Here is a 15,320-nt window from a genome sequence, read left to right as displayed (position 1 = left end):
GCGAGTATTTCTTCAGAAGGATCCAAGAAGGGTAAGGAAAGTGGTGAGATGTAGCGCCAAGAAAAAAAATGAGCAGAGCCAGGAGCCATGGGGAATAGTATGAGGAAATTAAGTCTTAGGGAGAAGAGCCCAGAGAATATTCTCCACTCTGAGCATGTGTGTTTGGGGGTGTGCCTAATGATGGACAATATTTTACCAATAAGTGTTCAAAAGTGGTATGGATTAGTGATGTGTGTAGAGATTCTTCCTCTCACTTTAAGAAGTGGACTGTGCTTTGTGTGACCCTTCTACAAAACATATAACCAGACATTTTAGTAATATTAATTCTTAGGTCTCTGAATCAAAATGAGCCACCTCCAGGAAACTACATCCAGATCAGCTGTATGTATCATAAGATCTTGTACTTGTAGCCTGGTATTGTAATTACAAGACACATTGGGGTGTTTATGGAGGGGTAAACATATTTTGTGTGTCAAAGAGATACAAATAATTTGGACCTTGATCAGATCACAGTAAATTGATTGCAGTAATGGGCTATAAATAAATGACAGTATGCCTATTTCAGCATCCTTTTCCCTGAAACTTTCTGGGTTTTTCTCACTCTGCCTCTCGCTGGCCTTACATATGTAACACTGTGGAGACTAAGCCCACAGAAGTTTGCATACTCTGCTTGTTCTCAGTCAATGGGTTGACTGGCTTTTGGCGTCTTGCCTCCACGATAGGAACAAGGCCAAGTCACTCTTGGAGGATGAGTGACCACATGGAGGCAGCTGGGGGTTTCCAGACCCCAGCCAGTCAGCCATTGGGCAGTTTTGCCTAATTAACCAAGAGCTGAACACCAATCTATGAGGCAACTTAGTCAAGATTGGGAAACCATATTTCTGGACACATAAATTGTTTATGCATGGAATTTGACCTTAATGGATTGTTATGATTTTAATACTCTATGTTGTAGGGTGGTTTATTTCACAGCAGTAGTAACTAACTCAACTCTGCAACTGTGGATTTCTTATTCAAAACTCACATGACTTCAGTCTTTTAATCTGTAATTTGTGTATGTTAAATCAACTTTAGATGGTAATCATGTTACTAAATTAACTCAAACTATATAGAACATAGTAGGAGTTCAGTAAACATTTTAATTGAACAAATAAATGGTTATTATTTAATAAACATTTTACAAAAATTGCACTGCAAATGCTATGTAGTTAGGGTCATTGAGATATATTGTTTCCTCCATTCCCCTACATTGAGGGTAAGAAAATGCCTTTGGGTTCTCTCAAAATAGATGATTCTGCCTCTGTAATGGGTACCTGTAGGACTCATTAAAGAATGATGCCATATTAGGAGTCACCGTGGTTTGGGAAAATCCAGGAAACATTTTCTATTGTGATAAAGATAAAAGAGCCTTTTCTTGGCAAAAGGTAGCAGCTAAGTGCTTTGTAAAAATAACAAAGCAGAATCATTAGTCTAAAGAAAAAGTGGCACTGTCAGAAATTATACATTACACATTTAAAGATAAGTAAGAAGTCAAGGTCATTGGCCTAAGCTCTTGATACCTCATGATACCTTTTTTTTTTTACTAGACAGGTTTACACTAATAATACAATAATCTGTTCCTTGGAGTTCCTTAGAGAATGTGTCTTTTTTTTTTTCTTTTTTGCATTCAAGTATTGTAATATGTTGAGGCTTCCTGGGTAGCTCAGCTGGTAAAGAATCCACGTGCAACGCAGGAGACCCTAGTTCAATTCCCGACTTGGAAAGTTCCCCTGGAGAAGGGATAGGCTACCAACTCTAGTATTCTTGGGCTTCCCTGGTGGCTTAGATAATAAAGAATCAGTCTACAATGCAGGAGACCTGGGTTGGGAAGATCCCCTGGAGAAGGGCATGGCAACCCACTCCAGTCTTCTTGCCTGGAGAATCCCAGTGGACAGAGGAGCCTGGCAGGCCATAGTCCATGGGGTCTCAAAGAGTTGGACAAGACTGAGTGAACTAACCACACACATTGTAATATGTAATAGGCAGAGGTATATAGACTAAGTTTTAGCTTTGGTCTTATTTTAGACTAGTGATGTTAATCCTCTAACTGGTACAGATGGTATGTGACATAACAGGGGGAAAATGGGGCTTCCATTTTTCCTTGTGGTCAAAAAAGTAAATTAGAGTACTGAAGATGCAGGGGTTATTGAGAGCACTATAAAATTTTGTATTGTTGCTGAATAATACAAAGAAGGGTTGCGGTGGTAGAGCTATAGCAGATATCCAAGATAAGGAGTTAAGACAATTGTATTAATGAATCGGGGGTATAATGTCTCAGGTATTACTCCTATTATAAAAGCAATTTGACTACATTATTCTCAATTTTCTCATTTGTACTGTGGTGAGAGGCAGTCACTGATTTCTAAAGTCACTAAAACACAAGATCTTGAGTGTAATCATCTCTCCCCCTTTCTTTTTTTTTAAGATTTTTTTGATGTGGAACATTTTTAGAGTCCTTATAGAATTTGCCACAATACTGCTTCTGTTCTGTGTTTAGGATTTTTGGCCACAAGGTGCGTGGGACCCTAGCTCCTGACCTGGGATTGAACTCACATTCCCCCAGCAGTGGAAGGCAAAGTTCCAGGGAAGTCCTTCCCTCCCCACTTCTATTCAAACCCTCTCATTCTGCAGCTGTTGAGGCCTTGGATGAGGACACATCCACATTTCCTAGTGTTGAGATTGAGAGCCAAGGTCAAGGATACAGAGAGGGATTTTATGCAAGGTAGTTTTCACAGGGACGAGAGAGTCTGGAGGCTCACAGGCTATACCCACTTGTAACCTGGCTCACATGTGTTGAGCCTGACAACTGATCATATTTTGGTTATGTTTTTCCCAGACTTTGGCCTAGCAGAGAGTATGACACTTGCAAGCATTTCTTGAGTGTGCACTGAAGAAATTCAATGTCTTTTGAAAGATGCATAAGCAATATACTAGTGTGTGCCTTGTGTGTGGGAGAATAGAATGGTTTGTGTGGAAGCACAGAGCAGTCCAGCAAACCTGCTCTGAGATCTCTGGGGAACTTTCATAGACAGAGGGCATCTGAGGAGGATATTCAAATATAAGTAAAAGTATGACATGCAGAGGGAAGAAAGAGAACCTTCAAGAGAAAGAGAACTCTAGTATTTGATTCACAGTGCAAGGCTTAATCACCTGAGATGTCTACATTTGTGACTGATTCAGAGTTGTAGTCAACATATGTTAAACTGAACGGAATTGAAACACATCGCCCTCTCCCTGGATTTGAAGGAGTCTGTTTATCAGAAATGGATGAAAGGAAGGTAGGAACTCCATTCTGACAGTGTTATCAAAACTAGCTGGATTATTTTGCTTCACCTATAATTCTCTTCAGATTGAGACATTAAGCTTGTAACCACAATGCTATAAGGGATGTTCCATGAATACCATGCATAGTGTTAATAGTTTGCCTGTTTGAGGGTGTGTCTGCATGTTTTTGGAGAAGGCAATGGCACCCCACTCCAGTACTCTTGCCTGGAAAATACTATGGATGGAGGAGCCTAGAAGGCTGCAGTCCATGGGGTCGCTGAGGGTCGGACAAGACTGAGCGACTTCACTTTCACTTTTCACTTTCATGCATTGGAGAAGGAAATGGCAACCCACTCCAGGGTTCTTGCCTGGAGAATCCCAGGGATGGGGGAGTGTGGTGGGCTGTGTCTATGGGGTCACGAAGAGTCAAACACAACTGAAGTGACTTAGCAGCTGCGTGTTTTAGAATGCAAATATGTATGTTTAGGATGTGCGTGTATGACTATTGTGAGAGTAGTTTTTTAACTTTTTGCCTTTTTAGTGGCTGTGTCTCCAAGATCCATGTCTCCAGACTGAGCAGATATTACAGTTCCTCACAGCCTGATGGTCTGACGGCAATCTTTGGAGTTGCAGAGGTGAGTTCAAATCCCTTCTGAGTGTGAGTTCCAGCAAAACAAAATGACAGTAGCTGCAGATCATGCATGCAAAGTGAATTAAAAAACTAACTGGATATTAATTGAGAAGGTAAGCTTGGCATGATCATGAGTCAGCCAAGGGAGTGGAGGCCCAAGTGCTGCTTGCTATCTGTCTTTTTTTGGATGGTATAGGACCTCTGAACTGTCATGTGCTGCTTTTTCTTCTTCATTCTCTGAATTTTCCCATGACCTCCTCCTTGCTATTATACTTGTAATCTCTTCTGTTCTACTGTATTTATCTTTTTTTAAATTTTATTTATTCATTTTGGCTGGGTCTTCATTGCTGTGCGGGCTTTCCTCTACTTATGGTGAGCAGGGCCTACTCTGCACTTGGGGTGCATAAGCTTCTCATTGTGGTGGCTTCTCTTGTTGCGGAGCACAGGCTCTAGGGTACGCGGCCTTCTGCAGTTGCAGTTCCCTGGGCTCCAGAACACAGGCTCAGTCATTGTGGCTCATAGGCTTAGTTGCTCCCCGGCATGTGGGATCTTCAGGGACCAGGAATAGAACCCATATCTCCTGCTTTGGCAGGTAGATTCTTTATCACTGAGCCACCAGGGAAGCCCCTGCTGCTGCTGCTAGGTCGCTTCAGTCGTGTCCGACTCTGCGAGACCCCATAGACGGCAGCCCATTAGGCTCCTCTGTCCCTGGGATTCTCCAGGCAATAACACTGGAGTGGGTTGCCATTTCCTTCTGCAATGCATGAAAGTGAAAAATGCAAGTAAAGTCGTTCAGTCGTGCCCGACTCTTAGCGACCCCATGGACTGCAGCCCACCAGGCTCCTCCGTCCATGGGATTTTCCAGGCAAGAGTACTGGAGTGCGTTGCCATTGCCTTCTCCCCCTACCCTATTTTTAATGTATCTTTCTTTTTCTCTCTCTCCCTTTTTATTTTTCCTAATCGTCATTTTATCTCATTCTACCAGAAAATCTCCTCAAACCTGAAGGAAAACAAATACAGGGAAGTCCACAGCCATGGAATAGCATACTACTCAAAAGGTTTAAATAATATACTCCTAAACTTCAGATGAGTCTAGTGTCTTGGGGGAGTATAGTATCATCCACTTGGATGTTATTTTTCAATACATTTATTTTATTTTATTTATTTGGCTGTACTGGGTCTTAGTTGCAGCACCTGGGATCTTCAGACTTTGCTGTGGCTGCAGGGTCTTGGTTGTAGCATGTGGGATCTAGTTCCCTGACCAGGGATAGAACCCACGCCCCATCACTGGAACCACAGAATCTTAGCCACTGGGCCACCAAGGAAATCCCACATCCCCTTAGACATTAGTTGAAAAGACAGAAATAGCCCTTTAGGCCTGCAGTAAGTATTGCAGAATCAAGATTTTCCTAAAACCCACATTCCCTTCCGTTTCCTCTCTGATTCTGTTGGACTATTCTGACAAAGCTAAAATTTAACATTCTTGCTGTTCTGGTTCCTAAAGCATATGAAATACATTTTAGTTCCCCTCCTACACTAAGAACTAACAAATTATATGGAATTTTAATGCTACTGTCTCATAAAAAGTTCAGTGGAAATGATTAGAATAACTTGGGTTCTTATTTTGAACTAGCTCTACAGCCCTGCCCACTGGAGGCCATGAGATTTGTTTTATCTACACCACTGGGATGCTGTAAGGTTTATGGAGATAATGGATGTGAGACTGCTTGGTATAATGCAATTCAGATACAAGGAGTTGTTCTGCATATATATATTAATTTCATATTTATACCTCCCTTCAAAATGATTTTATATAGTTAATACATATTCAATAAGAAAGAAAGCATTCTATTTAACTCAAAACAAAAAGGAAAAAATTTTTAAATAGTTATTTTATCTTGCTTCTTTCTAACCCTTTAGTCCTCTAGGTGTCCTGAAATTAGTCATATAAAGATTCAATTTAACCTCTCAGAATTTTGTGTCCATTGCAGTCATAGCTCTGTTTTTAAAAAGAAATGATCTAGTATATTCAATAACTGTAATACATTGTCATTTAATAAATAGTTTTTTCCTCACTAATTAGTTTATTATACATTCCTTGTGGTATGAATAAGAAGATAAAAGTATTCCCTAACTTTTAGGGATAAGAAGTATTCCCTATCATTCCAATGATAAAGGGAAATTAAAAGCATCAACTGAAAATTTCACAGCATGAGAGTTATGAGTTCAGTTTTATTTGGGGCAAAATGAGGACTAGAGCCTGGGAGATAACACCTCAGATGGCTCTGAGGAACTGCTCCCAGGAGACAGAGGGGAAGATCGGTATATATGTGATTTTGGTGAAGGGGGAATGCATGCAATCAAGCACATATTTTTTCCAGATGTTTTCTGCTAGTCTGGTGAAGCTTTCTGTTAGTCTCTAGGAGCAGTTGTTATCGTGAAGGATTTTAGTGCTTTTCTAGATGTGAGGAGTTTCAAGAAATGGGCTCATAAAATTGGCTCCTGAAAATGTCTTAACTAACTGAAGACTTGTCCTGATAGTTTGTTTGTTTTTTTTTAACCAGGATTTTTATCAAAATTTTTTTTAATTTAAATTTATTTATTTTAATTGGAGGCTAATTACTTTACAATTCCCTGAGCACAGAGTGCCCCATTTCAGCTTTCCGCCCTAGAACCCTTTTCACGGAGTGTTGAAGGTCAGCACCTGCAGCTGCTGCATACAGGATATGATATAATCCTTGTAGAGGCAGACGACAGTGCCCATGGCAAGTGCCAATTTGTTGTTGAAAGTGAAAGTGTTAGTTGCTCAGTCGTGTCCAACTCCTTGTGACCCCATGGACTGTAGCCCACCAGGCTCCTCTGTCCATGGAATTTTCCAGGCAAGAATACTAGAGTACATTGTCATTCTCTTCTCCAGGAAATCTTTCCAGCTCAGGGATCAAACTTGGGTCTCCTTCATTGCAGGCAGATTTTTTAGTGCCTGAGCCACCAGGGAAGCCAAAGACATTTTTCTATGTCTTCAGAAATAATCTCATGTTTTCCATATTAGGATCCAAGTTAAGTCTCCCATCACATCTCCCTCTGCTCTGTGAGACTCTTCCAGTGCATCAAACCAATCAAACTTCTTTCCATGATCCTCAAATTCCTTTCATAATTTCAAGTGTTTTGCAAGACATGCAGTTTCTTCTGACCCAAATGTCTTTTCCAGTTCTCTAAATAATGCTTCTTCATTCTTCGAGAATAAGCCCTTATCAAACCTGTTGCTTTAATAAGTCTTCCTCATTACTTTAGAATTATTTGGTACACTGATAAGAGAGGACTTTCCAGGTGGCTCAGTGGTAAAGAACCCACCTGCTAATGTAGGAGATGATGGAGATGTGAGTTTGACCCCTGGGTTGGGAAGATCCCTTGGAGGGGGAAGTGGCACCCCACTCGAGTATTCTTACCTGAAGAATCCCATAGACAGAAGAACCTGGTGGGCTATAGTCCATAGGGTCACAGAGAGTCAGACATGACTGAACAACTGAGCACACCTGCACGCACACAGATGGCAGAGCAAATGATCAGCTAACTGAGGGCAAAGACTATATTGCTATGCGCCCTCATCTCCATTTCCTAGCACAAAGTTAGGACAAGTGGTCATTCAATCCATGGGTAGGGAATGTCTGCAGAGAGGAGAAATTGCTCCTATTTCTTTGAGGCGATGCTAATTCAAATAGCTTTGTTAGGGAGAAATCCCCTGCCTATTTAACAGTCTGACAGAATCCTGCAGCATCTGCTAGCACACTAGTTCAGAAAATCTGCCAATACGATCCTAAAAAGCACCTCATCATTTGCAACCACTGATTCAAAGACCAGACGTGATTGTTGTGGCTTCATTTAAACCCACTGTCAATGAAATCTTGAATGCACTCTTTTGAATTTAGGACTTTCTTGCAACCAGCCACTCTAATCATAGAAATGGTCATTTGCACTGGAGTGTCATTAACTCTATATTGTTATTGGAGTGGTACATTTAATTCAGTGTTACAGCGTTAAGCAGAATTCATCTTTTGTCACACTGCTGCCCTAATAGATATTCTTCCTGAAAAGACTACAGTGAAAAGAGTTAGGGACTTGTGAAACTATTGATCCTGAAACCTAACACCCCTGTTTCTGTTCCCCACTCTCTGACCTTCATGAATTTCCCAAGGTGCTCTGGGTCCTGTTCATGGGAAGATACTTGAACAAAGGCAGTTTTATTGTGATTAGCTCATCCCCACACAGAACACCTAAAAGGTCATTCAGTCTTTTATCTTGGAAGCAACTAACCTTCTTTGGAAGTAGATTAAATATGTCTTTTTGCTGACAATTTGTTTCAAAAATAAGAAAAGGTAGAACAATAGGTACATAATGCAGGTACATTATACATAATGCAGTACATTATGCAGTTTTTGAAAAAGAACTTTTATAAATTGGTAATTTAGAAAATCAGTAGGTTGCAGACGAGACACAGCATCCTCTGTTGAGTTTTCCGCTGCAGCAGAAGTGTCATTTGAGTACACTCTTTAATCAAACTTTTTTACAATTTATACCCGGTCTATGCAGAATTGAGTACTTGGGCTGAGTTGATATATTCCAATGCCTCCTATTTCCATGAAATCTAAGATGCTACTTTATCAAACTCATTTTTCACAGGAGGGAGTTCAAGCAGAGAGGGGGGTGAAGCAGCACATCCAAGGTCAATGCTGAAAGTGAACACTAGAAATAGATGTTCTTATCCTTTCCTTTGGACTCCATGCTCCTGTTGCTTACAAAGAATAATACGACTAATGCCATTTTTCACCAAGCTATCTGCACACACCATTTCTTACCAGCTAGCAACCAACTTATTGTGGCCGCATAGGCAGCAAAGTGCTCTCACTCTCATGAAAGGCAAGACTCTTTCCTAGCACTAAGGAATGGATCCTAATTGATCTGAATAAGCACTGACAATTTTAGTCCCTAAATGCTGATCGTTGCTCTAGGGGTAAGCATGTAACTTCGAGATAATGAGAATTCAATATAAATGAATTAGGTGACTTCTCTTCCTGAGTTCTTAACTCTACATAGTAGTATATAGACTACATGGTAGTATTCTTAAATCTGCATGGTAGTATGAGGATGTTTAAAGCCATAGGCTTGGGGTACTTCAGTATATATATGAGCTAATATAACAAACCTGGAACCACCCACCTCCAGTCTTTTTCGTTAAAGAAGTTAATTAAAAGTCTTTATAAGGACTTCCCTGGTGGCCCAGTGAATAAGACTCCACCCTTCCAATGCAGGGGGCCCAGGTTTATTTCCTGGCCAGGGATCTAAGATCCCACATACCACAACTAGAGAAGCCTCTGTGGCAATGAAGACCCAGTGCATAAATATTATTTATTATTATTAAAAAATTAAAAAATTTTAAAACATAAAAGTTTCATAACTGAAGTCACCATATTCCCTTATATGCAGTTCAAAGCTATTCTAACAGTTAGATAAGTCAGAGTACATATCCCAAGTAGAATGGCTTTCATGCTTACATTGAAAGTGGGGTCTGGAAGGGGATAGGGATAAGTAAGACTTGAGAAAAAAGCAGTCTAAGTCCGTATATCAAAGGGCAAATGATGTGGAACAGATGTCCTCCTTCAGTCACAAGTAAGAACAAGTTTGAACTGAAATGCAATAGATTCAGTGCTGATTCAGGCTAGCTGGGGGTCTGTGAGAAAATCAGACTAGGGAGACCATAAAGATATTAGACAGAACCGAACTTGTTCCAATAATTTTGTATGAACCAAAGCAAGTGGAAACAATGCTGAACTCTAGCCCCAGGAAGCTTATATCTGAACTGGAATTGGCAGTCTGATCCAGCAAATAAATCTGGCCTGCTCCTTAATTTTGTGAGCAAGGTTTTATTAAAACAGACAGATACCCACTTGTTTATGAATTACATATTTTAATGGTAGAATTGGGTAGTTGAGACAGAGACTATAAGGCCCTCAGAGACCACAATATTTTCTGTCTGGCCTCTTATAGATCACATTTCCCAAACCTTAGCATTGAGTGTCCCATGAGAATTTCAGTCTGGAGACATAGAGAATCCATCAGTACATAACAGATAAAGGAAGGTAGGAAGAAAAGGACCAAGAAAAATGGAGCTTTCCGTTTGAAATATTTGAATGGAGGAAAAAATAGCTACTAACCCACAACATCACAAAAATGCTTTTTATCTATTCCAGAGATTATTAACACAATGGTAAATGCTGTGTTTGCATAACTGAATAAAGGAGAGACAAATCCATAGCTCTGCTAGTATTTTATGAAAGGGACTTTTCATGTGCTGGGCATCTGATTAACCATTGGCTCTGGTATTTAGACAGGTAGCCTACATAAATTAGTTCACATGCAGAATAGCTCAAGGTGAGAATGTACATGGATAGGGAGGCATGAGCTTTGGGTGCTGAGGTAGAGGAAAGGGAGAAAGTGGTGCTGACATACAAAACTCTAGCTTTCTATTTCATCTCATAGATTGCTTCTGGCCCCAAGTCTGATGCTTTACCATTACACATCAATATGATTACATGTACTTTGGATCTAAAATTGCATTCCCCAAACTAAGCATCATCAAAAATGCAACAAAGGAAGAGATGGCTCATGACAATCCAAATGCCTCTACACAGAAAGGAAAATAAACATTTCATTTTCCTGAAACTTGCTATGAAAGCTGAAATTCACATAATGAATTCATAAAGAGACTTTGCTATGATAGGAATAATTTGGCCCTGAAATATGAGCTGCTTTTATTCATGTAATATATGCCTGGCAGTATTGAAGGTGTTCTCCCCTTGCTTTCTGCCCAAGTTTATAATATTGCCAAGGAGTACAAAGCCTTATACATGGCTAGTGGCTGAAATGTTACCCTAAAATGTTTGATCCAGGAGACAACATCATTGCCGGTATCAGAAGATGTCTCCTTATGAGTAACTGCAGGCAGGAGTAACTGCAGGAGGAGAATCCTCACCTGCACTTATACCCACCATCAGTTAAACACAGTAATGGAGACATTGAGTTAAAATTTAAAAGGCAGGAACCCAACAAGAGCTTTGTGTTTACAGTGAAATCTTTCAAATACCAGGTAATCTTTACAAAAATGTTCTTGTGTGTCCCTCTGTCTGGACTTCCTGCTTCTCCTGTGGTTTGGATAATGCCTACTGACCTTATAAGTGCCATCCCCTTAAGTAAGTCTTTCTTCACTGACCTCTCCTAGTCCCAATGAACCCCACGCTCTTTTACCTACTGAGGGCCCCTCTACCTGGAAAAAACACATGTTTAAACCACTGGTTAATGTTCTTGTCTCTCCTGAGATGAGAGACAGGTTTTTTTTTGTTTTTTTTTTAATGGAATTTTTTTTCCGTACCTCTATCACCAACATCCATTGCAGTGCCTTAGCTCTCTGTTGAAGAACAACTTCATACAGAACACCAAAAAAATAGCCCGATAAGCCACTTTCCTCTATTCAAGACTAATCTTTCTTTCTCTGAGATGAAAAGTGATTATGGAACTACCTTCAAAAACAGTGACTCATGTGGCTTTTTGAAACATGATCGGGGCCAATCTGGGTTCTAGTTTGAGATCTCCCAATAAATAGCTATGTTATTTTGTATGAAATCCCTTAACCTCTCTGTATTTCTTTGTTATTCTCAATTTAAAAAAGAGAGCATTAGATGGAATTGAATAATGTTTATGATGTCTTCTTATAGTCAAATTTCTCTGAAACTGTAAATGTGTATTTGTACAAAATTAGATCTTCTTCTCCTTACTCTAGAAATCATTTTTTAAATAGAGTTCCATACTTATTCTGATATCACACAGATCTATGACCTGAAATGTTAAATTATCTATTACTCCTCAGGTTATGCTAAAAGAGAAAGATTAAATTGAATGTCATTGCATTATAAACTTATGTTTTTAAGTTGAAGAGAGTAGTGCCCAAAGATATGACAATTTTATATGTTGTTCAGTTGCTCAGTCATGCCCAACTGTTTGTGGCCCCATGGACTACAGCATGCCAGGCTTCCCTGTCCTTCAGCATCTCCGGGAGCTTGCTCAAACTCACGTCCATTGGGTCGGTCATATCATCAAACCATCTCATCCTCTGTTGTCCCCTTTGCCTCCTGACTTCAATCTTTTCCAGCATCATGGTCTTTTCTAATGAGTCAGCTCTTAGCATCAGGTGGCCAAACTATTGGCACTTCAGCTTTAGCATCAGTCCTTCCAATGAATATTCAGGACTGATTTCCTTTAGGATTGACTGGTTTGATCTCCTTGCAGTCCAAGGGACTCTCAAGAGTCTTCTCCAACACCACAGTTCAAAAGCATCAATTCCTTGGTGCTCAGTTTTCTTTACATCCAACTCTCACATCCATGGGCTTCCCTGGTGGCTCAATCACTAAAGAATCTGCCTGCAGTGCAGGAGATATGGGTTTGAACCCTGGGTTAGAAAGATTCCCCTGGAGGAGGGCATGGCAAACCACTCCAGTATTCTTACCTGGAGAAGATCCATGGACAGAGGAGCATGGCCAGCTACATTCCACGGGCTCACGAAGAATCAGTCACAACTGAGCGACTAAGCACAGCACTCACATCCATGAAAGTGAAAGTGAAGTCCCTCAGTCATGTCTGACTCTTTGCGACCCCATGGACTGTAGCCTACCAGGCTTCTCCATCCATGGGATTTTCCAGGCAAGAATACTGGAGTGGGTTGCCATTTCCTTCTCCAGGAGACCTTCCCAACCCAGGGATTGAACCTGGATCTCCTGCATTGTAGGCAGACGCTTTACCGTCTGAGCCACCAGGGAAGTCCCCTCACAAAAACAAAGCTTTGACTGTTTGGACCTTTGTTGGCAAAGTAATGTCTCTGCTTTTTAAAATGCTGTCTAGGTTTGTCATACATTTTCTTCCAAGGAGCAAGCCTCTTTTAATTTCATGGCTGCAGTCACCATCTGCAGTGATTTTGGAGCTAAAGAAAATAAAGCCTGTGACTGTTTCCATTGTTTCCCCATCTATTTGCCCTGAAGAGATGGACCAAAGTGATACAATTTTATATGTATTTATATATGTGTGTATTTCAATATATACATGCATATACATACATATATACACATATATGGGGCTTCCCAGGTGTCACTAGTGGTAAAGAACCAGGCTGCCAATGCAGGAGACTTAAGAGACATGGGTTCGATCCCTGGGTCAGGAAGATCCCCTGAAGGAGGGCATGGCAACCCACTCCAATATACTTGCCTGGAGAATCCCATGGACAGAGGAGCCTGGTGAGGTACAGCCCGTGGCGTTGCAAAGGGTTGGACACGACTGAGCGACGGACACTGACTGACTGACTGATATTCAGATATACAATATAAATATGTATACCACATAGTATATATAATACTTTATAAAAGTCCTAATGCTAATTACTATGCAAAATAGGTGTTACTTGAATTATGTCCTATTAAATCTGTAAATTAGATGTAGGCTTTCATTTTCTTTTTAGAGGAAGAGATGAAAAACATAGATCTGATACACGACCACCATTAACACAATTGAATGGCCTTAATTTCTCAATAGGATCATTCAATATTCATTTTTTAATTTCTGCATTTACACATAATATCTCTCTGGGGGCCTCTAACAGATTCTACTGCTGCAGTTTTAATGAGAACTATCAAAGGTTACTATGAGATGATGATCTATACTTAATTCATAGATTTCCCCAGACATTTGTGCAATTCAGTGCTGTTTAGAATCTTTTTTAGTTTTATTGTCTTGAAACATTTACCCCAATTTAAACTGCATCTTTAATCTTTATTAGCATAATCCTTCCATTCTTAAAGTTAGTATTTTGAGAATTAATATGGAAAAATGATGGCCTCTTTAGGGAATTTAATAACTTTGCTTATGAGGAAACACTGAAAAATCATCTTGTGTCTATGCAATGTTTCAAAACGTGTTCTGATCAAATATTTCTATCTAACAAAGCAATATTAATGTTTATCTCTCCAAAATTTTATAATTATGATTTATTATATTTATACAACTTCATTGAACAGAATAAAATGTATCAAGTGCTCAAAGGAGATTGGTACACATTTATGATTTTTCAGAGGGCGTGTAGGTTAAGAAAAAACCCAAACAAAAACACTGATATTTTAGAGAAAACCCAAATCAAAATCTAAACAAAGAATCTGAATTATGAGTTTGTGATCATAATAAAATGGCTTTAGCTTATTAAAAAAGACAACTTTTCTCATCTGTAGCTAATTTTATGAATTCATATTCCTTGAAGATCAAATAAAAAGTGAGTTTAAGTATGGTAAATGAGCTCAAAGCATTTTTTATTGCTATTGTTGCTCATTATAGTAGGCATTCAAATGAGTCATACCACATATTTTTAAGTGAAATAAAACTTAGGATGATTTACTACTAGTATAATGTTATTTAATATAGGAGTTTAAATTAAATGAAACCATAGATTTCAGGATTACTGGCCTACCTAGAGGAAACTTCTTAGACCAAATCCTAGCATACTTGTTAAAGGACCCCTTATTTTTCATTTGGTCAGTCCTTCTCACTGGCTTCAGAACAAACTTTGCAACGAGAGAGAAGTCATGTACAATTCTTGTACCATGGACAGAGATGGAAACTGAGGCTCTCAGAAATTAAGGGAAGCATCTTCAGTGGTTCTCCTGATAAGCAGTAGGATAGTTACAGAATGTGGCAAGGTGAGATTTACATGAGGGCATGTAAGAGAGGAGAAAGGAATATTTTGATTTCCAAATCAATCATTCAGCTTCTGTTTTTTTATCTTGTGCATTTTACATGCTCCATCTGTAGTTTTATCTTCTTTCCATAATTAACTTCTACCTAAATTCTGCTCAAAACTGACTTCTCATGAGACAGCTTGTCTCAACCTGGAAGCCTTAGGTGTTAAAAATTTTTATTTGAGTTTTTATTTTTTCACAGTTCTTTCCAGATCTTTGGTGAACTGTTTACTTTCTATAATTTTTTCTCTTAAAAATTCATTCCTTTGTCAGTGTCCTCAGAAAAAGATGAAAGAAATTCTAGGTCTAGTGATCTTACTTGTCTTATTTATTTAAGTCTAGCTGGCTTGTCTTGGAGAAGTCATTTTTCTCTCTTCTTCTGAAAAATGAAAGTCTTAAATAAGATATCTCCAGGGTATCATTTGACTCCAACAATCTGAAAATTTTATAAGTTATATCTCAAGTACACAACTCCTAAAATTTACAAAGCAATTCTGACATTCTAAATGCATTATAAAAGAAATTTGATCTTTTAGTTTGCTCCAGCAGCCCTATCTTGTTAA

At 39.3% G+C, this 15,320-nt stretch overlaps 1 non-coding gene across 1 annotated transcript; it reads right to left on the bottom strand.

Annotated features, from left to right (window-relative positions):
- Positions 1-12,726: 12,726 nt before the first annotated feature.
- Positions 12,727-12,798, bottom strand: TRNAC-ACA. The gene has a single exon. It is a non-coding gene; the product is annotated as a tRNA-Cys (tRNA).
- Between the last annotated feature and the right edge of the window lie 2,522 nt (positions 12,799-15,320).

This window comes from Bos indicus x Bos taurus, chromosome 18 (genome assembly GCF_003369695.1).
Source record: "Bos indicus x Bos taurus breed Angus x Brahman F1 hybrid chromosome 18, Bos_hybrid_MaternalHap_v2.0, whole genome shotgun sequence".
NCBI classification, from domain to species: Eukaryota; Metazoa; Chordata; class Mammalia; order Artiodactyla; family Bovidae; genus Bos; species Bos indicus x Bos taurus.
The sequence above is the reverse complement of the archived record's forward strand: the minus strand, read 5'-3'. Positions and strand labels throughout refer to the sequence as shown.